Source organism: Pelobates fuscus, chromosome 13, assembly GCF_036172605.1.
Source record: "Pelobates fuscus isolate aPelFus1 chromosome 13, aPelFus1.pri, whole genome shotgun sequence".
NCBI lineage: Eukaryota > Metazoa > Chordata > Amphibia > Anura > Pelobatidae > Pelobates > Pelobates fuscus.
The window spans coordinates 37,968,360-37,993,651 of NC_086329.1; the positions used below are offsets into that span (position 1 = coordinate 37,968,360).

General features: G+C 40.1%; 1 protein-coding gene across 2 annotated transcripts in view; it reads right to left on the bottom strand.

Moving 5' to 3' along the window:
* PAPLN (papilin, proteoglycan like sulfated glycoprotein) overlaps positions 1-24,503 on the bottom strand; it is a 132,503-nt gene extending 108,000 nt beyond the window's left edge. For both annotated transcript variants that reach the window (XM_063439576.1, XM_063439575.1), the window contains exon 1: positions 24,146-24,503. The gene's annotated coding sequence lies outside the window, so the exon portion shown is untranslated. The remainder of the gene's footprint in view (positions 1-24,145) is intronic.
* Positions 24,504-25,292: the final 789 nt, after the last annotated feature.

Genomic DNA, 25,292 nt, shown 5'->3' on the forward strand with positions numbered 1-25,292 from the left:
TATGTGCCAAGCAGTGCAGCAACTGACGACACAATGTGCAAAGCATGGTCTTGATTTTTCTTTTCCACTTAGCCAAAATGTTACGGCAGATGGCAAAGAACCCGGTTAAGCGCTCATTGAAATATCAGAGAGATCTACTTTGCATTTCGTTTTTCTTGGTGGTGAATTAAATTAAATACACAGTGCTTTCATTATGTCCAATGATCTTGCAAACCTACTAAAGGAATATTCCTATTCAAACAATGGCCAATTGAAATGAAATTACTGAAAGCGTGCATGAGTTGATAGCCTCCCTTTTTAAATTTCCATTTATGTCATCCAGACCACAGGCCAATAAACCATTATGGATGGAACTTCTAAAACAAATATAAAACAGGGTGCAAGAGAACAATGAGAAAGTCATGAAGGGAAAATCCATAAAATCCAGGAATTAAACTGTCGCTATATCACTCTCTTAAAGAATAATAAAAAAAAGTCATAAAAAGTCACGTTATTTTCAGTGTCTCCAGACAAAGAATGAAAAACAAACATGTTATTGGCATACCAGCCATTCTCTGCCTGCTTGTTAGCCGAAAATAAAATATCTGTCAAGTATCTCATAGATCAAAGGTACATTTCAAGCACCATAACCACTGCAGCATGCATACATGTTTATGGTGCCAGGAGTTCCCTGCTTCCCTTCAGTGTAAGTATTCAAATAATTGTTGGTGCGGGGCAGCACTCAGTGGAACCTAGATGAAGTCAAATCATACTAAAGTGGTTTGACTACTTACATTGTCAATGTATTGGCACATTGTAATAGTTATGGTGTTTAGCGCATTCCTTAAAGGGACAAGAGAGCCCCGTTGTGCACTAATTAAGTTAACCTTTCCACCAAAATACTGTGTTTAATATTTATTCCAAACTCAGGACATGCTAAAGTAATTTTGGAAAGTGACTTATTTTCAGTTTCACAAGTCCCTCAACTGGATGAGAAAATCTAAAAAGATCATATTAGGTTAATACTTCAAAATGTAAAAAAAATATATAAATATATGTAATTTGCCAACTTTCGAGAAAAAAAAAACAAAAAAACACAAAACGCGCTATATTGGGGATTTCCATCACATATAGATATAGGTTTCTTGGATTCACTGAAGTCCTAAACAGGGCTTTTAACTACAGTCAGAATTCAAAGTGAATTTCAAATACCTTCAGTTCAGCTACTGTGGCAGGAGGGGAGTGATGGGAGGAAGCAACTACAAAGAGGAAGGAGATGGCCAGCTTCAGACCCACACTCCCATCAGCCTCAACTAGACACAGGCCAGCCACCCTCCTGCACACAAAAAGGTATGTTAACAAGAGAGTGGCTAGAAATAGAAAAATGATGGCATTTATGTCTGTATGCGTCAGTGTGTATCTCAATTAGTGTGTCCGGGTGCATCTGTGTGTACTGTATAAGTATATATGTAATGCATGTCAATACATCGAAAACAAACACCAACACTACATGGAAACACACCCTGCATCTAAACACAAACAGTAGATACAAACTCCAAAGTTATATAAAAACACACCACTACATTCAAACACCAATACTACACACATATGTGCACCCACATTTAAAAGCCAGGACTACAAACGCAACCTGTACATACAAATTATATAAAAACACACACATTCACTCAAACACCAACACTACATACACCACAAGTACACCATTGCATGCCAGTGGAAACCGTACATACAAATACACCTCTACATACACACATTCTATGCAAAAGCATACTTACCATCAAACGCACAAACACTCTTCACAAATACTATCCTGCAAGGATGGCAAATGGTAGTTAGCATATCATCATTGGAATTATCCAACAGATGGCAATCTACCTTTTCGTGACCGTTGCGCATGAGGGGGGCCCACAAAAATATCTTGCACAACGGCCCTCTCTACATTAATTTCAACTCTGAATAAACTCTACGGAGTTTTGCACATATGATCAGGTTTAACTGTATCATAATATTAAAAGACTGCAAATTCACACAGATGAAACTTGTGATTCTCATATCATTTATGCATTTAGATAAAATTAAAACAGTTCAACAGCGAAGGTGTATAAATATGGAACTAAATTAAGTCATTAACTAGCAGTTTGTACAGATAATACAGGAAGTTCTATAACTCAGAACAGTCATGTTTTTATTGTAACATGCAGTTACCCGAAGGTTATGGCCAGAAGCCAGTAACATTGCAAATTTCTAAAATACACAGAAGGGTCTGAGAAAAGGACTGTCAGAGCACAACATTTTAAGACAGGAGGAGATCCTCAATTTCACTCCTGTTGCTCTGAAATAAAAATGAAATGCTTTAGTTTTAACGGTATAAACTTACCATACTAGTGTCACGTAGAGGTTTCCAGTGCTAAAAATAAATTAAATGGGAGCGGAGCCTGACTGCCAACATGGATGGATGCATCCTGCTGTAGCTCCTCCATCTTTGTAACATCTCAATGCTTTTTCGTCCTCGCTAACCTTGAATACGCTCTGATTGTGGCAGCAATGTTATTGAAGTGACTGGTACCCTTGGAACACTAAATTGGTACTCTAACAGCACAGTAAACTGCTGTGTAACATTGATGCTATGCATAGCCTATTATTAGTTAACTGACTATTTCCCTGACACCTTATATTCCATTATTCTAACTGCACAGTTCTCATATTAGTATGCTCTGGGCTATTGACACAATGTACAAGTCTCACGATTAAGCAATATTCCTTTATGTCTACCAGTTTATAGTTTAAAAATTGTACAGAAACCTTAACATTTATTGCTTGCTTTCTTTGATACGCTTTACTATTGTACAGCGACATGACTTTGTTTATCTGCGATTTCCCAATATAGAGAGAGAGAAAAAAAAAGGATAAAAATGTATCTTTTTGTCTTATATTGTTACCTAAACTTGGAAGATACAGCGTTTTTGAACAGTATTTCTGGCTGGCTGAGAGCATCATGGGAAATAAACCTTACTAGAATATAAAGTTTGTAGGCGTTCCTGATGGACTTTCTGTTGATAAGACCATTTCGTTTCATATTTATGTGGTAATTGAAGGAGAAACTAGATACAAGTCGCATGAGATACTGCCTAACTCCCACGCCTTTCACTGGATATAGTGTAAACGGCATGTGACAATATTTAGCAGCTGGAGGAAGTAATATAATCATGTCCTCTTTGCTTCCTGCCTTTCTTACAGGAGGCTGATTTACAGGAAACTGCTCAGGAATTTTTCCAAGAGATTAAACACAAAAGAGAGAGAGCACTTCCCGCAACCTGAGAGCCAGTATCAAATTCAATTTTAAACATCGTTACGTGAATCTGTCACACAACATTATTTCAATTGGTACATGATAACTTGAAAAGAAACGTTAAACAATTAGAAATGACCAGAAGCTTTACTCACCAAGCAGAGATTCACAAGGTAATGCAAACATCTTATCCAGAGAGATATCATATTGACCCCTTGAAGTTTAGGAGAATTAGTTTTAACTTTAACAATTGGAAAACACTTTGAAGTTGGGTTTTGAGTTTTAGGGATCTTTTCAAAATGCAAATCATGATTGGTTGAGTCTTCTTAAAGTTATTTAACTCCCATATGGCAGAGAATTGAGCAGTGAAACTTCAGAGGCATGATCTATGCACCAAAACTGCTCCACTAAGCTAAAGTTGTTTTGGTGACTATAGTGTCCCTTTAACTTAAAGCAGACCTCTAAAGCTATATGGCATGCTTTATGTGCAAAGATTGTCTTTTGGTTTGTTTTAGTTTTTTACAAAAAGTGCAAAATTCTACAGAAATTTTTACTTTTATAAATAAACTTGGTACACCCATTGGCTGTGAGTCAACAATCCCAGTTAATTCCTGGTTTGGTTAGTTCAGTGGAGCTAAATTCGTGAGGCAACAATTGCCCAGAGACCTGTCTTGCAAATACTTCTCATACAGCTGTACTGGGAAGTCTGTGATTGAACAGCCACAGAAAGTCTGGGCGAGGTTAGAAAGGGAGGGCTTGCAAAGGCTGCAGACAAAAAATATGCAGTTTTTGCAAAGTGTTTTTTAAATATATCCCCAATGAAAAAATTGCATTAAATAAATGCATGCATGTTTTCATTGGTGGGAAATCTACCAAATAGTTTTTGTATTTGGGCAGTAAAGAGACATACTAAGAAAGTTCTCTAGGAGCCAGAGTTTGCAACCCTACTTTATTCCCTCACACCGATATCTGGGTGTGGGGCAAAGCACGGCTACCACCCGGAGACTTTAATATGGTCTCTCCATCAGACAATTTCTGTTAGCAGCTTCCACAACATATCACAGGCACAGGAAGTAGGTGTTATGATTATGGTTATATCCCAGCAACTACTGTCTGTTCAGCACGCCGAGGGAGAGCAGGTGAAATGGCTGAGCTGTCTACTGCACATCTCTGTTGAGGAAGAAGGGCGTTTGTAGGGTAGGGGTGTTTTTAAAAAGTACATTTGTTTGTATATGTGTGCTAGTGTCATCAAATTAAAAACTTGATAGGCTAGGCAAATGTCAATTTACAAAATGTTACTTGTATTGTTAAGAAAAAAAAATTAAATAAAAATAATATATATATATATATTTCTCCCCCCCTGCCCCCCTCTTCTCTTTCTTATGCTTTTCATCCGTATACTTTCATAGGTGGGCCGTCATTTTTTTACAGGCCTACTGATACGTCTGTTTCGGCACACCACAACCAACTTTCACATACTTCTATATTATGTTTACACAGGTCTTTATAGTCTCTGCTGTGATATGTCCTTGGTGCCACTAAAAAACACACACACACACACACACACACACCCACTCCCCGAATATACCAGTGTTCTCCATGCATTCCCTTAGGGGTAGACCACTTACCGATACTAGATTTGCTAGAAAAGATAAAATATGAACTTTTTTTTCTTTCCTAAAAATAGCAATATCCTAGGCCTAGAGGAAGTAGCGAGGGAATATTTAGCACCAATGTTTTTTCAAGTTATTGTCCATGTAGAAAATCAAGAGTCACTGTTTTCACTTCCACGATCATAAGAATGAAAAAAACAAAAAACAAAACAAACAGAAAAATACAGTTCTGATAAAAGGAACCACTTACAGGACCAAAGTTAAAAGAGACATGTGGCGAAACCGACCTCGCCACGTGTCCTTGGAGGGGGCTGCTTGCCCGCCTCTTGCCTTCTGACTATGGCTCGGGAAGATGTGGCCCTTTAATTACAAGATTTGTGCATAATGGATTTTTCTTGTTCTGTTGCTCGCCCTTTAACTCCCAGAGAAAGGATTTGTACCTTTAAATTGGCACTTCGAATGCCAAAGTAGTCGCCATTCGAAAATTGAACACGTGGTGGCGGCGGCCATTTTAATTTAGTCGAACGCGGTCAGCGGTGCGTGCCCTTGAATCTATGGAACTAAAAACGGCTACACATTTGCACGAACACCGCTGACCGCTACCTTCAGGAACTTCGACGCTTCGACTGGAATCGAAGTGCGTTCGACAATTCGAACGCACTGTTAGACTGGGCTACTGGCACGAGCGGTCCCGTTCGTGCATTCGAATGGGACTTAGACATTTTTCTGTGTGGAATTGACCGACAGCACACCTGTGTTCAGTAATCATATCACAGGCAGAGGGGAGGATTTTGTGTGGGAGTGTGTGTGTACTGTACGGATTGATTGGTTGTTCTGTAAAACCCTGTGGGCTGTACTGTGTTTGTAGATTGGGAATAAAAGAGGCTGTATGTGCCAGTACAGCCAGATTCTGCTTGACCCTCAAAACTAAGTGTCGTCTCGTTATTGGGGGAATTGGATTGTATGATGACTGCCAGGAGTGTAAACCTTTCGTATGTTTTTTCCTGTTCGGCTATTTCCAGTGTTCATGTGTTTTCAGTTCGGGAGATTGGTGCTTGCAGTAGCTGTCAGTGCATCTGGAAAGGGGAATATCGCCTAAACGGTTTTTAACCTCTGGTGAGCAAAACGGTCCGTTACAAGACATAAGACCATAACACGGGGTAATTATTTCAGATGACTTAAAGGTAGGCAGACAATGTAATAGAGCAGCAGGAGATGCTAGCAGAATGCTTGGTTGTATAGGAAGAGGTATTAGCAGTAGAAAGAGGGAAGTGCTCATGCCATTGTACAGAACACTGGTGAGACCTCACTTGGAATATTGTATGCAATACTGGAGACCATATCTTCAGAAGGATATTGATACTTTAGAGAGAGTTCAGAGATGGGCTACTAAACTGGTTTATGGATTGTAGGATAAAACTTACCAGGAAAGGTTAAAGGTTCTTAAAATGTTTAGCTTGGAGGAAAGACGAGACAGGGGGGATATGATAGAAACATTTAAATACATAAAGGGAATCAACACAGTAAAGGAGGAGACTACATTTAAAAGAAGAAAAACTACCACAACAAGAGGACATAGTCTTAAATCAGAGGTACAAAGGTTTAAAAATAATATCAGGAAGTATTACTTTACTGAGAGGGTAGTGGATGCATGGAATAGCCTTCCAGCTGAAGTGGTAGAGGTTAACACAGTAAAGGAGTTTAAGCATGCGTGGGATAGACATAAGGCTATCCTAACTATAAGAAAGTGCAAGAGACTAATAAAAGTTTTTCGAAAATTGGGCAGACTAGATGGGCCGAATGGTTTTTATCTGCCGTCACATTCTAGGTTTCTATGTTTCTATATGCAGATAACGCAAATCTACCTGTCCTCTCCCCGCCCATCTTAACTCGTGTCTCTGATTGTCTCTCTGCGATTTCCAACTGGATGGCAGCTCACTTCCTAAAACTCAACCTGTCCAAAACAGAACTTCTGTTTTTTCCTCCCTAAGGTGTTGCTACTCCCGTGTCTGTCTCCCTCCGAGTTAACGGCGCCACCATCACCTCTACCTCACAGGCTCGCTGCCTAGGTGTTCTCTTTGACTCAGACCTCTCCTTCACCCCTTATGGCCAGTCGATTGTCAAATCCTGCCGCTTCCATCCACCCTTATTTAACACCAGACGCGGCTAAGGTGCTGGTCTTTGCCGCTGTTCTTTCTCGCCTTCACTACTGCAATCCCCTTCTCAGCGGTCTTACGTGTTCCCAGATTGCACCGCTGCAAACTATAATGAATGCGGCGGTGAGGCTCATTTTCCTGTCCGGCTGCACCTCCCATGCCTCCCCCCTCTGTCAGTCCCTACATTGGCTTCCAGTTAGATATAGGGCTCAATTTAAAGGCACCCAGACCACTACTGCCCATTGGAGTGGTCTGGGTGCCAACTCCCACTACCCTTAACCCTGCAAGTGTAATTATTGCAGTTATCATAAACTGCAATATTTACCTTGCAGGGTTAACTCCTCCTCTAGTGGCTGTCTACTAGAGGGCACTTCCTAATGTGCTATAGCGTCGCTGGACGTCCTCACGCTATGTGAGGACCTCCAGCGTTGCTGAAATTCCCATAGGAAAGCATTGAAAGCATTTTTCAATGCTTTCCTATGGGGAGGTCTAATGTGCGTGGGTCTCCCCCGCCAGATGACGTCGGCGGACCCTGAACCAGCGCAGAGGGACATCGGCGCTGGATACAGGTAAGTCACTGAAGGGGTTTTAACCCCTTCAGCTACTTAGGATGGGGGGGTTGAGAGGGAGAGTGGATCTGCAGTGCCAGGAAAACTGTTTGTTTTCCTGACACTGGAGAGTCCCTTTATGATTCTGGTGCTTGCTTGCAATTCCCTACATAATGCTGCTACAATCTATCTATCCTCCCTAATAGACACATATGTCCCGTCTAGGCCCCTGCGCTCTGCCGAAGACCTGCGCCTATCCTCTGTCTGTACGCCCACATCTGATGCTTGCCTCCAAGACTTCTCCAGGGCTGCACCTTTTCTATGGACCTCCCTTCCCTTCACAGTTAGACTTTGACCCAGTCTCCACTCCTTCAAAAAAAAACTTTGAAAACACAATTCTTTAGGAAAGCATATCATTTAAACTGTTAGTGGGTTTTCATCCTCTCTCCCTCCCTCTCCCCATCTCCCCATCTCCCAATCTCCCGTCCCCTTGCTTGCAAGTTCCTACATAATGCTGCTCCAATCTACCTATCCTCCCTAATAGACACACATGTCCCGTCTAGGCCCCTGCGCTCTGCCGAAGACCTGCGGCTATCCTCTGTCCGTACTCCCACATCCTCCCCCTCCCCCCCCCATGACTCCTCTCCTGCAACTGTCAAAAATAACCTACTGAGTTCTCAGTGATTACTTTTCTAGCAACCTATTACCCCTACTTATGCCCTTTCCAACCTATATACCCCTACTTATACCCCAATCCCTCTTGAATGTAAGCTCATTGAGCATGTTTCACAGCAACACAGAGCACATATAAAGATGCACTTGAAAGCAGGCCTCAGTTCGACAGCAAGTGCAATGCAAGATGGGAGGACAGTATTCAACATAAAGGATTGCAATATGGATCCTAAGATGTTAAAGATCCTTAACCCAGCTCTGCATGATACCCCCCCCCCTCCACATGTATGTCCCATCATCCTGGTCAGTACCATGGACAGGGACTTGGACCTGCTGACAGTGTAATCAGGCAGTAGTGAAGTGATTATAAGATTAAACCCTCTAAATCTCAGTCAACAAACAAAATGGGAAAAGTCAGCAAACAATTGAGTAAAGGTGCAGATTCTAGGGTCACCATCTTATATCAACTGTTAGTATAACAAAAATAAGAGGGAGAAGACTAAGAATTAAGATTCCGTGACTGGTAACTTTTATTACGCAAGTGGATTCAGCAGCCGTTGACTCAAACTTGTCAAGCTTGATCAATGTCATTTCTATTCAAAACTTTGCCAGTTTCACTTTTAGAGGGATAAAGATGACCAGTCACGGAATGGACAATGGTGCAGACTGTTTTACTATAACAAAATAATAAAGACTAATCTAAAAGCCCTCTAGAAAGAATACAGTTTCAGTATGTTAATTTCAGTGTTGTATTTATTGGCTTTGCATTTTGGACAGAGTCCCAAGTCCAGTTATACTAAAAAAGAAAAAAAATACTAGTGACGAAAATGATAAAAACAAGGATAGATTAATTCAGTAAGGCAAGTAAGCTACTACTGTGAAAACGTGATTGTTAGTGACATACCTAACTTAAAAATATCATCAGCCCTGTATACAGCCTGTAGTAAACGTTGAGCAGTTTCCGTATTGCACGCTTTTTCAATTGCATATGGTTCTTTCCACATACCTGCCTAATAATTGCATATGGTTCTTTCCACCTTCAGAGGTATGTTCCCCATCTACCTTCCTTTATTAAGGATACAGGTCATGTCCTGTCCCTTATGGAAGAGGTTGAGTGGCAAGATTATTATTGTTGGGCCACCATTGATGTAGTTTCACTCTACACTAATATTGATCATGCTCTTGGCCTCAGAGCTATTTCATATTATCTCTCATCTGATCCTCTATTACCGGAATTACAGGCTGATTTTATTTTGAAATTCACAGAATTTATCTTAAAGCATAATTATTTTGAATTTGATCAAGTTTTTTATCTACAAACCAAGGGGACTGCGATGGGGGCGAGTTTCGCCCCATCCTATGCCAATTTGTTCATGGGCCTCTGGGAGAGCACCATGATTTTGGAAAATTCGCATTGGAGGGGGCGACTCGCCTTCTATCGCAGGTTCATTGACGACATCCTTATCATTTGGAGGGGGGGTTGGGAAGAATTAGAAGATTTTATCTCCTACCTAAATGATAATTTATGGGGACTTACCTTTACTTACCATAGACATTTGTCCACCATTGATTTTCTTGATCTCACCCTGACTGGTTTTCAGGGGAGAGTTCTAACTAGGACCTTCCAAAAGAGTGTTGATGTTAATGGATATCTCCATGCTGATAGTGGCCACCATCCCACTTGGATCCAAAATATCCCTTCTGGCCAATTCTATAGGTTAAGGCGCAATTGTTCCTCCCTTATGGACTATGAGAGAGAGTCACTCGTTTTATGTCGTCGCTTCATAGAAAAAGCGTATCCAGCTGAGCAGATCAGACGGGCTTATTTGAGGGCAGGGGCACTAAATAGAGAGGACCTTGTCCCTCCGTTAGGCCGTTTAAAGAATAGGGTAGGGCCACTTGATCAAGAGTCACACTTGATTAGGGTGTCACACAGTAACAATCACGAACTTATCCTTAACCTTTTGGATGAATATAACTGTCCACAAAAGAGGAGAGCTAAATACAATATCAGTACTAAGGATGTGGGGGTGGGGATTTCTCCTGTCTTTACTACGGTTTTCAACAAATGTTATGATGATATTATTAGTGTCGTTTATAAATACTGGCCTATCCTTAGAAAGGACCCTTTACTTTGTTTTAGTATTCCAGAACTCCCGAAGATTACCTTTAGGAGAGCCCCAAACCTGAAAAATATATTAGCCCCCTCTAAACTAAGGGACAATGTGGAGGGGCCAGCTACTAGTAAGAATGGTGTCAACAATTTACGTTGCGGGCGGAGCAGATGCCTGACCTGTGGGTTTATTTGTCATAATACGTCCACCTTTAAATCATATAGGGGAGAAGAAACTTTTGTGGTTAACCATAGGATTACATGTAGTACCCCCTTTGTTGTATACCTTTTGATTTGTCCGTGTAATCAGCATTATGTGGGACAGACCACCAGACCCCTGAAATCTAGATTTAGAGAGCATAGACTGGCTATATTGAACAAAGATAGGAGATCTTCGGTTGCTCGACATTTTGAGTTGTTTCATAATAGTGACCCGGCATCTATTAAAGTGATGGGAATAGAGTTTATACCTCCCACTAGGGATTTTGCTATTAGGAAAAGACACCTGATCAGGGCTGAGTCCTTATGGATTTTTAGGTTAGACTCCCTCATACCCAATGGCCTAAACGAGGAGATAGAACTTTTTTAGTTTGAGGTCCCTTTTCTATATCTAGTTGGTTCATTGAGGAAAATTATATAGCTATATTATTGAGATGTAACAATAATATAGGGGGCATCTGCACTGCATTCTCTTTGTATGGAGATGTTTTTTTCCCCTGACCTAGATTTTTGCTGTCTAATAGAATTTATTATAAATTTCTTTTATATTATGTGTATAGTTTTAATGGAGCTTTATATGTTAATATTAAATCAGATTGTGTGGAAATAATTCGCTAAAAATTTTTTTTGTTTATATGCTAATGTTAAATCAGATTGTGTGGAACTAATTTGTTAAACTGTTTACCTGTGTGTTAAACTGTCAGTTTAGTGTATGTATCATTAGCACCTGTTCTATGTTTAACAGGTTTCACTGATGTAGCTTGATTACTGATAATTATCCACTCCGGGGTTCACCTGCTGGTTTTATCTTGAGCAGGTATTTAAACCCTGGGTGGTGATCTAGGCACAAGTACTGATCTTGATAAAGTCCCACAGTTTGGGACGAAACGCGTTGATCTGTGGGCTGCTGGCTGTTCCTTTCTTTCCATTTCCCCTGGGTTTGACGTCCTGTCTTCATCTTTGGCTGAATACCGCGGTCTTTTTTGAAAATACCGACCGCGGTTTCTATCTGCTGGTTGCTGTCTGGGCGGTTGCTGTACCACTCTGCACCTACTTTGTCCATCTTCACGGCTTCACCTCCACTGTGGTCTTTTTTGAAGATCCCGACCGCAGTGTGAGAGAGTTGGAGTTCCCATAACGAGGGTTTATCTGGTTGCTCTTTGATCCGCCCAACATCACCTTTATTCTGCCTACCCAGGGAGGACTTCCGGACAATTACTGGTTTTTTTCATTTTATTTTATTTCACTTAGTATTATTGTTTCTTGTCTCTTGTCTTTTATTTTTATATATCTCATTTATTCATCTTCTGGTTATATCTACCTCAGGTGGGGGCCCACACCGAGGACAGATATATATTTTTTCCCATTTATTATTACTATTGTGTTTATTGGTATATAATTTTTTTGCTTTTTTTTTTTTTTTTTTTTTTTGTATCCACCCTACCTTCACTTAGTGATCGGACCTCTATATATATATTCTTTATATTGAGGTTATTCCATCTTTTTGGCCATTCAGTGCAGTTAGTTTGTGGATACATTTGGTGTCATTTAATTTATTTTTTTTTTTTTTTTTTGTTATTCTGTTTTATGAGATTTTTGTATTTAATTGTCCGGTTAAGGTATAACAGTGGTGATCGGAATTAGTCCTTTGCTGATTTATTTTTTACTTAATTAATAAATTATTTTTGATAATTTTTATACTATTTATCTAGTTTTATAATCTTAAGCGCACACACCCTATTTTCCATTTCTGAGTATATAACTCATCAAGTCGCTAGAGTGGGTGTGTAGCTGCTACTCTTCTTTTTTATTCATTTACTGATTTATTTGTGGTGTTATCACTGCATGTACCGTTTTCTATAAGTTTTTTTGTTCTTTAATAGCGCAGTTGGTGTGGTACCTATTTAGACAGCTTTTAATTGGTGTTTTATTTTAATTAACTATTATGAGCCTGAATAGCATTAATGACAGATTTGAGAGGAGAAAAACCTTTACCCTAGAAAATGATCATGTTTCTGGTGTTACTGGTTGTTCAGATGAGGCTGATATACGCAAATTATTTTATGATTTGGAGAAAAATTTGAAGAATGAAATGAAAGATTGGTGGGACAGTGTCCTTCTAAATAAGTATATAGAAAACAAGTTCATCCCTAGAGGATTGAGGTTTGATAAAAAACCGTTCTTTGAAGATAACATTTTATTGGAACAAGAATGGCTGGGAGCACTTGACTCTTGCTCCTTGATATTAATGAATATCCTGGTTAAATATAGGGAATCAAGATTGGTGATTACAGAGAAGAAGATTGATGATCTTCAAAAACAAATTGGCTCTACCCAGAACACGGCTGAGATCTCTAAACTGGATGATGTTATCAATCAACGCCTGATTAAATTTGAGAAGGATATAATGCTCCAGAAAAATAAGAAATTTTTAAGGGATAAAAAGGACTATCAGACAGGACAGGTGAGGAGTTGGCAGCGTAAGAAAAGACTCAGGCAATCATTTGGTGACAGGAGGCGTGCGATCTTTAACACCACTGATAGCACCCCGCCAGGTCCCAAAATGGCATTTAATAAACGGTCAGGGGTCAAACAGAAAACTTATGCAGAAGTAGCGAGGAGCAACTCGTGGAGGGAGCACCCCTTACAGCCTGTGTATAGGAAGAGGGCTAATGATGGGAGATTTTATAGCTCTCCACGACCAAATAAGCATACTAAACAGACTAGGTCTGATAACCCTAATTTTATTCCTGTAACTGATGGTTCCCGTTTCACATCTAGGAACCAAGTGACGTCTGAGGCAAGGTTCCCACCTACACAAGAGTTGGGTGCCAGACCTAAGACGTCCCTTAATAGGATGAACAGGGGTAACTCGGAACAAGAGGATTTTTTAGAGATAGCTCCAGCTGGGGCAGCAAAGACCTTTCCATTATTCAAGGCTGCTCTTTCCAAAAAAAGGGGTGCAGTACTAGAGGAAGCAGAGGATGTGGTAGACAGCCCATCCAAAGTGAGGTGCCTGTAATCAAAGGCATTTTTAATCTATCCTCGCACACCCTTAACCCTGGGGAGATGTCTCTCCTGAATAAAGGGTTGAAATTTTCACCTGATAGACTACCTAAGATATTCGAACTTTTTAAAGATCTTAATTATTTTGTGAGGAAGCTCACGATTCTGAGGTCATTTAATATTAAGCAAACTGTGGGTACCACAGAATGTCCAAGGATGTTCCATAATCCACAAGATAAAATTGTTTTCCATAACCTTTTTTCTCTATTGGAGGAGCAGGATTTGCCATCACTGGAGATGGATGTTATGCGTATCGTTGAAGCTAACATCTCATCGGGGTTGAAGGCCCCCTCTACTTTCTATCCACAGGCTGATAAGGGACAGTTTATTCAATTGTTTTATGATTTGGTCTTGAAGGAGTTTAAGGATTTATGTTTGCGCTGTGGCGCTATTAACAAATCGAAAAATAGTTCTAATAATCTTAACCAGCAGGAGCTATTAGCCATTAAGAGTCTTAAGAATAACCCTGATCTTATTATCAAAGGGGCGGATAAGGGAGGTGGAATTGTTTTGTTAAATAGGAATGATTACATTGAGGAAGCTATGAATATTTTGGGTAACAGAGAATATTATCGGGTTTTAAAGAATGACCCTACGAAGCAATATGAAAAGGAGTTGAGAGTCCTTATAGAATTAGCTTTCTCTAGTGGATGTATAGATAAGAAGGAAAAGGGTTTCTTTTTGGCCGCACAGTGTAACATACCCATTTTTTACCATCTGCCCAAGGTCCATAAATCCCTCACTCGACCGCCAGGTCGTCCCATCATTTCTGGTATAGGTTCCCTTATAGCTCCCATTTCTAAATGGGTTGATTTCCACCTTCAGAGGTATGTTCCCCATCTACCTTCCTTTATTAAGGATACAGGTCATGTCCTGTCCCTTATGGAAGAGGTTGAGTGGCAAGATTATTATTGTTGGGCCACCATTGATGTAGTTTCACTCTACACTAATATTGATCATGCTCTTGGCCTCAGAGCTATTTCATATTATCTCTCATCTGATCCTCTATTACCGGAATTACAGGCTGATTTTATTTTGAAATTCACAGAATTTATCTTAAAGCATAATTATTTTGAATTTGATGAAGTTTTTTATCTACAAACCAAGGGGACTGCGATGGGGGCGAGTTTCGCCCCATCCTATGCCAATTTGTTCATGGGCCTCTGGGAGAGCACCATGATTTTGGAAAATTCGCATTGGAGGGGGCGACTCGCCTTCTATCGCAGGTTCATTGACGACATCCTTATCATTTGGAGGGGGGGTTGGGAAGAATTAGAAGATTTTATCTCCTACCTAAATGATAATTTATGGGGACTTACCTTTACTTACCATAGACATTTGTCCACCATTGATTTTCTTGATCTCACCCTGACTGGTTTTCAGGGGAGAGTTCTAACTAGGACCTTCCAAAAGAGTGTTGATGTTAATGGATATCTCCATGCTGATAGTGGCCACCATCCCACTTGGATCCAAAATATCCCTTCTGGCCAATTCTATAGGTTAAGGCGCAATTGTTCCTCCCTTATGGACTATGAGAGAGAGTCACTCGTTTTATGTCGTCGCTTCATAGAAAAAGCGTATCCAGCTGAGCAGATCAGACGGGCTTATTTGAGGGCAGGGGCACTAAATAGAGAGGACCTTGTCCCTCCGTTAGGCCGTTTAAAGAATAGGGTAGGGCCACTTGATCAAGAGTCACACTTGATTAGGGTGTCACACAGTAACAATCACGAACTTATCCTTAACCTTTTGGATGAATATAACTGTCCACAAAAGAGGAGAGCTAAATACAATATCAGTACTAAGGATGTGGGGGTGGGGATTTCTCCTGTCTTTACTACGGTTTTCAACAAATGTTATGATGATATTATTAGTGTCGTTTATAAATACTGGCCTATCCTTAGAAAGGACCCTTTACTTTGTTTTAGTATTCCAGAACTCCCGAAGATTACCTTTAGGAGAGCCCCAAACCTGAAAAATATATTAGCCCCCTCTAAACTAAGGGACAATGTGGAGGGGCCAGCTACTAGTAAGAATGGTGTCAACAATTTACGTTGCGGGCGGAGCAGATGCCTGACCTGTGGGTTTATTTGTCATAATACGTCCACCTTTAAATCATATAGGGGAGAAGAAACTTTTGTGGTTAACCATAGGATTACATGTAGTACCCCCTTTGTTGTATACCTTTTGATTTGTCCGTGTAATCAGCATTATGTGGGACAGACCACCAGACCCCTGAAATCTAGATTTAGAGAGCATAGACTGGCTATATTGAACAAAGATAGGAGATCTTCGGTTGCTCGACATTTTGAGTTGTTTCATAATAGTGACCCGGCATCTATTAAAGTGATGGGAATAGAGTTTATACCTCCCACTAGGGATTTTGCTATTAGGAAAAGACACCTGATCAGGGCTGAGTCCTTATGGATTTTTAGGTTAGACTCCCTCATACCCAATGGCCTAAACGAGGAGATAGAACTTTTTTAGTTTGAGGTCCCTTTTCTATATCTAGTTGGTTCATTGAGGAAAATTATATAGCTATATTATTGAGATGTAACAATAATATAGGGGGCATCTGCACTGCATTCTCTTTGTATGGAGATGTTTTTTTCCCCTGACCTAGATTTTTGCTGTCTAATAGAATTTATTATAAATTTCTTTTATATTATGTGTATAGTTTTAATGGAGCTTTATATGTTAATATTAAATCAGATTGTGTGGAAATAATTCGCTAAAAATTTTTTTTGTTTATATGCTAATGTTAAATCAGATTGTGTGGAACTAATTTGTTAAACTGTTTACCTGTGTGTTAAACTGTCAGTTTAGTGTATGTATCATTAGCACCTGTTCTATGTTTAACAGGTTTCACTGATGTAGCTTGATTACTGATAATTATCCACTCCGGGGTTCACCTGCTGGTTTTATCTTGAGCAGGTATTTAAACCCTGGGTGGTGATCTAGGCACAAGTACTGATCTTGATAAAGTCCCACAGTTTGGGACGAAACGCGTTGATCTGTGGGCTGCTGGCTGTTCCTTTCTTTCCATTTCCCCTGGGTTTGACGTCCTGTCTTCATCTTTGGCTGAATACCGCGGTCTTTTTTGAAAATACCGACCGCGGTTTCTATCTGCTGGTTGCTGTCTGGGCGGTTGCTGTACCACTCTGCACCTACTTTGTCCATCTTCACGGCTTCACCTCCACTGTGGTCTTTTTTGAAGATCCCGACCGCAGTGTGAGAGAGTTGGAGTTCCCATAACGAGGGTTTATCTGGTTGCTCTTTGATCCGCCCAACATCACCTTTATTCTGCCTACCCAGGGAGGACTTCCGGACAATTACTGGTTTTTTTCATTTTATTTTATTTCACTTAGTATTATTGTTTCTTGTCTCTTGTCTTTTATTTTTATATATCTCATTTATTCATCTTCTGGTTATATCTACCTCAGGTGGGGGCCCACACCGAGGACAGATATATATTTTTTCCCATTTATTATTACTATTGTGTTTATTGGTATATAATTTTTTTGCTTTTTTTTTTTTTTTGTATCCACCCTACCTTCACTTAGTGATCGGACCTCTATATATATATTCTTTATATTGAGGTTATTCCATCTTTTTGGCCATTCAGTGCAGTTAGTTTGTGGATACATTTGGTGTCATTTAATTTATTTTTATTTTTTTTTTTTTTGTTATTCTGTTTTATGAGATTTTTGTATTTAATTGTCCGGTTAAGGTATAACAGTGGTGATCGGAATTAGTCCTTTGCTGATTTATTTTTTACTTAATTAATAAATTATTTTTGATAATTTTTATACTATTTATCTAGTTTTATAATCTTAAGCGCACACACCCTATTTTCCATTTCTGAGTATATAACTCATCAAGTCGCTAGAGTGGGTGTGTAGCTGCTACTCTTCTTTTTTATTCATTTACTGATTTATTTGTGGTGTTATCACTGCATGTACCGTTTTCTATAACTAATCTAAAAGCCCTCTAGAAAGAATACAGTTTCAGTATGTTAATTTCAGTGTTGTATTTATTGGCTTTGCATTTTGGACAGAGTCCCAAGTCCAGTTATACTAAAAAAGAAAAAAAATACTAGTGACGAAAATGATAAAAACAAGGATAGATTAATTCAGTAAGGCAAGTAAGCTACTACTGTGAAAACGTGATTGTTAGTGACATACCTAACTTAAAAATATCATCAGCCCTGTATACAGCCTGTAGTAAACGTTGAGCAGTTTCCGTATTGCACGCTTTTTCAATTGCATATGGTTCTTTCCACATACCTGCCTATCATTTACTTCTTGTAGTTAATACCTCGAGGAGTCTACTCACAATTTACATCCAGTGGCAAACTGGAAAATTACTTTCAATTTTAATTGCATTTCTGTTTGCACTTGACTCATGAGCTATTTGCATGATCTCCCCATGTGGTTGCAAATTATTGTGCAAGTTGGCAGCCATTTTAACAGGTCTAAGTTAGAGATTCACTCCTGCACGAGAAGAGTGGAGGCCTCAAGTGGTAATATTGGGAGCAGTGGGAAAAGAAAGGAAAAACGAATAAAGCCAAGCTGGAGGCACTGGGTAGATTTTCAAGAGCCTGTTTGGTACGTTGGATGGCTGGGGCTCATGAGTGTACTTTTGCCTGAGATTAATGTGTGTGGATGGATGGAATTATGGGTGTATGACTGAAGGTATGGAGTATGGATGGATGTCTGGTATTGTGGGTAGTTGGGGTTCATGTTGAGAAAAGGTTGTTCATGTATGTCTGCTCCTCTATTGAGGATGTGAGAACATCATCAAAATGGGTACTTGTGCGGACATTTTTCACTTGTGAGGCCTTTGTTTAACTGTATGTTCTCTATCCTTGCCTTCTACTATAATTTTGAGCTGTAGAAGATTGCGTGGAGGATTTACTCAACTTTTGCTTTTGCTCAAAAAAAACCTCCATGACAGAATACTTGATTTGGAAATGAAACTCAACTGAAACTAATTATGTGCTGAGCAAGAAATCATTGCAAAAATGTTCTAGCAAAATGCACAATTCTTGCAAGATGTAGATACCATTTTCTGAGCAAAAATGTACTTTTTGCTCAAACCATGACTTTTGCAACAAGATGTAAATATGGCCGCATGTGACATAAAAGACACATAACGGGGAAATAGGTATTAAGAGAGAATAATGCTGAACAGACTACACCACCACAATACTGCCCCTAACCTACCACTTATGCCCCTATCCCCCCACTACAGCCCCTATCCCTGACTGCTGCCTTTAAACCCTCACTACAGCGCCTTACTCCCCACCCCCCAGGTATATTGGGCGGAGGGGGAGCTTACTTGAATCTCCCTTCCCATCTTGTACAAAATGAAAATTTTACTACTTCCTACATAAATTTTCTACACATCACATATTGCCACATATAACACTCACAGCGGCCCAAACATATTACTCACAGCTACTCACACTGCTGCACATACCACTCACAGCTACCCACACGCAGACACTCACAGCTATACACACACACACATTACACAGCCTTATACATCACACACATAGCTACAACACTTTCATCCACCCTACACAGTACATACAGGGAGTGCAGAATTATTAGGCAAGTTGTATTTTTGAGGATTAATTTTATTATTGAACAACAACCATGTTCTCAATGAACCCAAAAAACTCATTAATATCAAAGCTGAATATTTTTGGAAGTAGTTTTTAGTTTGATTTTAGTTATAGCTATTTTAGGGGGATATCTGTGTGTGCAGGTGACTATTACTATGCATAATTATTAGTCAACTTAACAAAAAACAAATATATACCCATTTCAATTTTTTATTTTTACCAGTGAAACCAATATAACATCTCAACATTCACAAATATACATTTCTGACATTCAAAAACATAACAAAAACAAATCAGTGACCAATATAGCCACCTTTCTTTGCAAGGACACTCAAAAGCCTGCCATCCATGGATTCTGTCAGTGTTTTGATCTGTTCACCATCAACATTGCGTGCAGCAGCAACCACAGCCTCCCAGACACTGTTCAGAGAGGTGTACTGTTTTCCCTCCTTGTAAATCTCACATTTGATGATGGACCACAGGTTCTCAATGGGGTTCAGATCAGGTGAACAAGGAGGCCATGTCATTAGATTTTCTTCTTTTATACCCTTTCTTGCCAGCCACGCTGTGGAGTACTTGGACGCGTGTGATGGAGCATTGTCCTGCATGAAAATCATGTTTTTCTTGAAGGATGCAGACTTCTTCCTGTACCACTGCTTGAAGAAGGTGTCTTCCAGAAACTGGCAGTAGGACTGGGAGTTGAGCTTGACTCCATCCTCAACCCGAAAAGGCCCCACAAGCTCATCTTTGATGATACCAGCCCAAACCAGTACTCCACCTCCACCTTGCTGGCGTCTGAGTCGGACTGGAGCTCTCTGCCCTTTACCAATCCATGCATCTGGCCCATCAAGACTCACTCTCATTTCATCAGTCCATAAAACCTTAGAAAAATCAGTCTTGAGATATTTCTTGGCCCAGTCTTGACGTTTCAGCTTGTGTGTCTTGTTCAGTGGTGGTCGTCTTTCAGCCTTTCTTACCTTGGCCATGTCTCTGAGTATTGCACACCTTGTGCTTTTGGGCACTCCAGTGATGTTGCAGCTCTGAAATATGGCCAAACTGGTGGCAAGTGGCATCTTGGCAGCTGCACGCTTGACTTTTCTCAGTTCATGGGTAGTTATTTTGCGCCTTGGTTTCTCCACACGCTTCTTGCGACCCTGTTGACTATTTTGAATGAAACGCTTGATTGTTCGATGATCACGCTTCAGAAGCTTTGCAATTTTAAGAGTCCTGCATCCCTCTGCAAGATATCTCACTATTTTTGACTTTTCTGAGCCTGTCAAGTCCTTCTTTTGACCCATTTTGCCAAAGGAAAGGAAGTTGCCTAATAATTATGCACACCTGATATAGGGTGTTGATGTCATTAGACCACACCCCTTCTCATTACAGAGATGCACATCACCTAATATGCTTAATTGGTAGTAGGCTTTCGAGCCTATACAGCTTGGAGTAAGACAACATGCATAAAGAGGATGATGTGGTCAAAATACTCATTTGCCTAATAATTCTGCACTCCCTGTACATCCACACATCCACTAAACATTCAAATAAATGTTCACTTACCTAATAATACAAAATAGCACAAGGAAAGAATTTCCTAGTGCACACCCTAATAAAATGGGTTGCACATGCGGCAGCTTTACTGGAGTCTGGACCAATGAGCTGCCCAGGCAGACCCAACAAAGAGCATTAATACTGGTCAGTTGCCCAGACAGCTGTAGAAGCAGTCCCTCAGTGATGGGGCATATGTGATGTCATAACATGGGCGAATCATGTGGCTGGTACATTGAGATTTCACTACATGGAGGGGAGAGGGGCGGCGGCAAATAATTTTTTGCCTAGGCCGGCAAAAATCCTTGCACCAGCCTGGCGTCTTAACAAAGAACAAGGTACAATAAGAAACTGAAAAATCGGGGGAGAGACAGCCCTAGGTGTCAAATAACTCCTCCATGAGTCTACGTTCCTCTAGTCTGGTGAATCCGAGTCGCAGTCATGGCCGGAATAGAGGAATAAAGTGCTTGGCCATATGTAGTATACAAATAGTCATCGATATTTAATAGACATAATTTATAGTAAGAATGGTGTTGTCAGAAGCAGATAAAGATCATATTACAGAACAATCATTTAATACCACTGTACATCATTTTTTGCGTTCTAATTGGTTATCCTCCTCAGATTATGCAAATTGAGCAACCTCATTATTGCAGATTCCAATTTAGTCAGCTCGTTTGGACAAGGCACTTATCACCTACAGTTCCTGAATGTCATTTGCATTTTGCTAGGATTAAATGTTCGTCTTGTTTACCTATTGTACAGCACTGTGAAATGTTGGCACTATATAAATAAATCATAATTGGTCTCCGCAGTGAATGCAATTAGAGCATGGGGTAAATTTTAAAAACCCAAACCCTGTAAAGAGTTTTGAGATATGAAGATCACCACTTGTGGACAGGTTCATTCATGGAAATACATGAATAAATCAACTTACCAGGCTAACAGAAGTCAATTAACAATTTTCCAATATCTAACTGAATAGATTGATTTGTGGTTTTTCAGTGATATATTTTTGGCTGGTCATGTACACAGCAACAAAACAGTTTCTCACATAGAAAGCTATGTGAGAACCAGTACAATTAGAGACTTGCACAGCAGGCAAATACTTAAAGCCTGTACGAATAGAGGAAGGATAACTTTGCCTTGTGGTGTCAAAGGGTGGGTGAAATGACTTAAGGACACCGATATATATTCACAAAACCGCTACAGTGAACAGATTAAAAACAGACACACAAAACGTAAGAAAATAAAATACAGTAATGGTGCTTACATTTTCATTTAAATTTCTAGCTATTGTTGGGAACTTACAGACTGATTTTCTTGTTCCTGTCATAAATCCAGGTACTCAATGAGTCTGTACATGCAAGGCTCCCTACAAGCGATAACCATCAAACTTGTTCTAATGAAATCCGAAACCTAAAACCTACACACGACGACGACGACGACGACACAGAATTCAACTCCGCGGTTTTCATTTTTGCGTTTTGTTTAACAAAGGCAAATGTCACATAATGTAATATTTTCAAAGCTTCTGGAATACATTTCATTGGTGGAAAGAAAAAATTATATTATTCCTCAACTTTTTCATATTCCAACAACCAAAACATTAAGCAACAGTGTGTGTGTGTGTGTGTATATCAGCATTCAAACCCAGGATGTGTTACATAATATTTGTGTTTATATAATGAATAAGCATAATAAATGTCAGAATACGCTTTGATCAGACTTAGATTATTATTGGCATTTGGGAGCAAGAAGGGGGAGGGACAAGTAAATGCCATGGCAATGGGTAAAATGTTAGGAATTAGGGAATAATGGGAGGAAGTAGATAGGTCAGATGTGTTGGATGGAGAGGAACTGATAGGGCAGAGGTCAGATGGGGTCAGGAAGTGGATCGGACTATTAAGGGTTAATGAAGATATTAGTAAATAGCTGGGTGTTTTGGAGTTTGGGACAGTTAAGAGGGAGGTGGCTGACTGGATGTGATAAGGAAATTTGTTCCAGGAGAAGGGGCGAAGAAGAAGAATTGATTGGATAGGGAAAGTAGGGGATTTTTGGAAATGAGAAGAGCGTGGGAGGTACACTTTAAAAGCAAGTTATAAACTACATTATTTTGTGTACACACACACACACACACACACACCCCAAACGTTTCAACAGATGGAGTCTAAAAGTATGGATCTATATAGGTAGGGGATCTAGAGTCCTCATGTATCCAGGTATACATGGTGAATCTGACAACCCAGTAAACTTAGTCAAACGTGACGGAGATCAGCAAAATTATGATGTAAATACAAATATGCCCAAACATTAGGATATACATATTTTCCTCTTTTGAGATTAATCTTGTTCACATATAAAATTTATTTTTTGTTTCTAAGAGTCAACTAAAATGGAAAGTGGTTTGTTTCACTGTTATGATTAAATGTATCCCCCAACCAAATCTCCTCTATACACAACACTTTACATCAGTTTGACTTCCAGACAATCTACAGGAGATGTATGAGCAGTGCTATCTGAAAATGAATCATATCAGTACATTCTGGTTCCAATGGGAAAAATCAGACAATATTGTGGGCTAGTATTTCTCAATCAATCCAATTCCAAAAACTTGTGTGTATGCATAGTATATATATCCCAAAGGTGCAATAGTGTAATACAAAAGAAAATCACAATTTTCCAAAGCCCTGCCTATGACAATAGCTTGCCATTTCTTTCCCAAGCACCCATAGGGTGCCCAAAAGGTGGATCCCCGGATAATTTAAAAACTATAACTCCCATGAGGCTTTGCCATCCTTTTTGAATTGAGAATCATCATATAAACAGTAGTCCTAACACATATGGGGTTCAGCCAGGGGGCAATTAAAAACACAAAACCACCCAATATGATTGGAGAACAGAGAGCTGACAGATACAGTCTGTTTTTCTGGACAGATATTACTTGCCCATGAAGAGGGGCAGCACCTGGAAATCACTATACTGTGGTATATAGCAATCATGTGCTGCAGCCATTAATTACATTAACTAATACAAGGACATTCTTTCTACATATTTGCATTGTATAACTTTCCATTTACAGTCAATCAACATGCAGCAAAGATCTGACATTGTGGCTCAGGCAATCCTTAGTACCCAAGGGATACATCTGGCAATGTTGATACATTGTTCTACAGAGGTGCCATGTAGGGTACACGTTATCACTATCCCCACTATATGTATCATCACTCACATGATAAACTGCACCTGAGAGAGGCTTGCTGGCTATCCCACACAGGTGAGTCAGTCAGCGTCTTACCTGAGGCCACCCCAGGGGGGTAAGTGCTGAGCTACAGCTGCTGCTGTGTTCACCAATTCCCACAGTTTGGTGATCCAAAAAACTGTCCAGATCCTGATCAAATCCCAGAGCATAAACGCAGGAAGATGATGTTTTTCAAACGTTCCACCTCATTGACCTGTGAAATGTCTTCTGTTTATCAGCCAGTGCCCCAGCACAAGAGGGGAGACAGGGAGAGAGAGAGAGAGAGTAGGCAGGACAGCCACAACCTGTAGCAAAGTGAATCCCTGCAGCTGAACAAAAAGGTGTTTCTTATTCCTTATTTTTGTGTTTCCAGCAGCTCAATAGGTCCCTCTCTGGGTGGGGCTCAGTCTGAGCGTTTTATTGTCGCCCTGGGTTAAATAGAAGCACAGAGAGTGAAACTCTACACAGATGTGACTTGTGACAGGCTCTGTATAGAGCACAATGGAGAAGGAGGAAGTGTCTGCAGTTAGGGAAAGTCAGGACCCCTCATCCTAACACACACCATAAATAATAAAAAAAAACAGAGGGGGGTCGTTTGGAATGACCTTTGATGGGGTCCCCCAAACAATCAGGCCTTTGGAATACAAGTTGAGAGAACCTGAGGTAAATTCAATAATGTGTGGTGATCTACAAAGTGATGCAAAGTTCTAAAAGTGTGGCATATCACCATGGAAACCCATTGAATTTGCAGGCACAGATTCCACTAGTGAGGGCAACATTAGAGCATTATTAATACTGTACCCCTCGCTTGCGCACATAACTCCTAACAATCCCAGGTTAAGCAGGACAGTCCTGAATTTGGGCTACTGTCTCAAGTTTGCTCCCTGGTATCCTGTATCCATGGACACCATGAACCGTCTAAATTAAAAGCAGCCCAAATGCATCATTAGATGCACTTAACTTGTACATACTGCACTCAAGGCATACAGAGCTCTGTGCATGGGCCGTCCTGAGTGGGACTGATCAGAGCAATGGCCACTCACCCTAGCATGCAATAAAACCGGCCGACATCCCTTTTTTTGGATGAGTTTGGCCCTTTTCCAGCATGTTCAATACTTCATGAAGTGAAAAGGGACACAAGCTGCGTCACTAGAACAACTGGAAAATGATATGATAGAACGCCCGAAAAACAGAATATTTCATG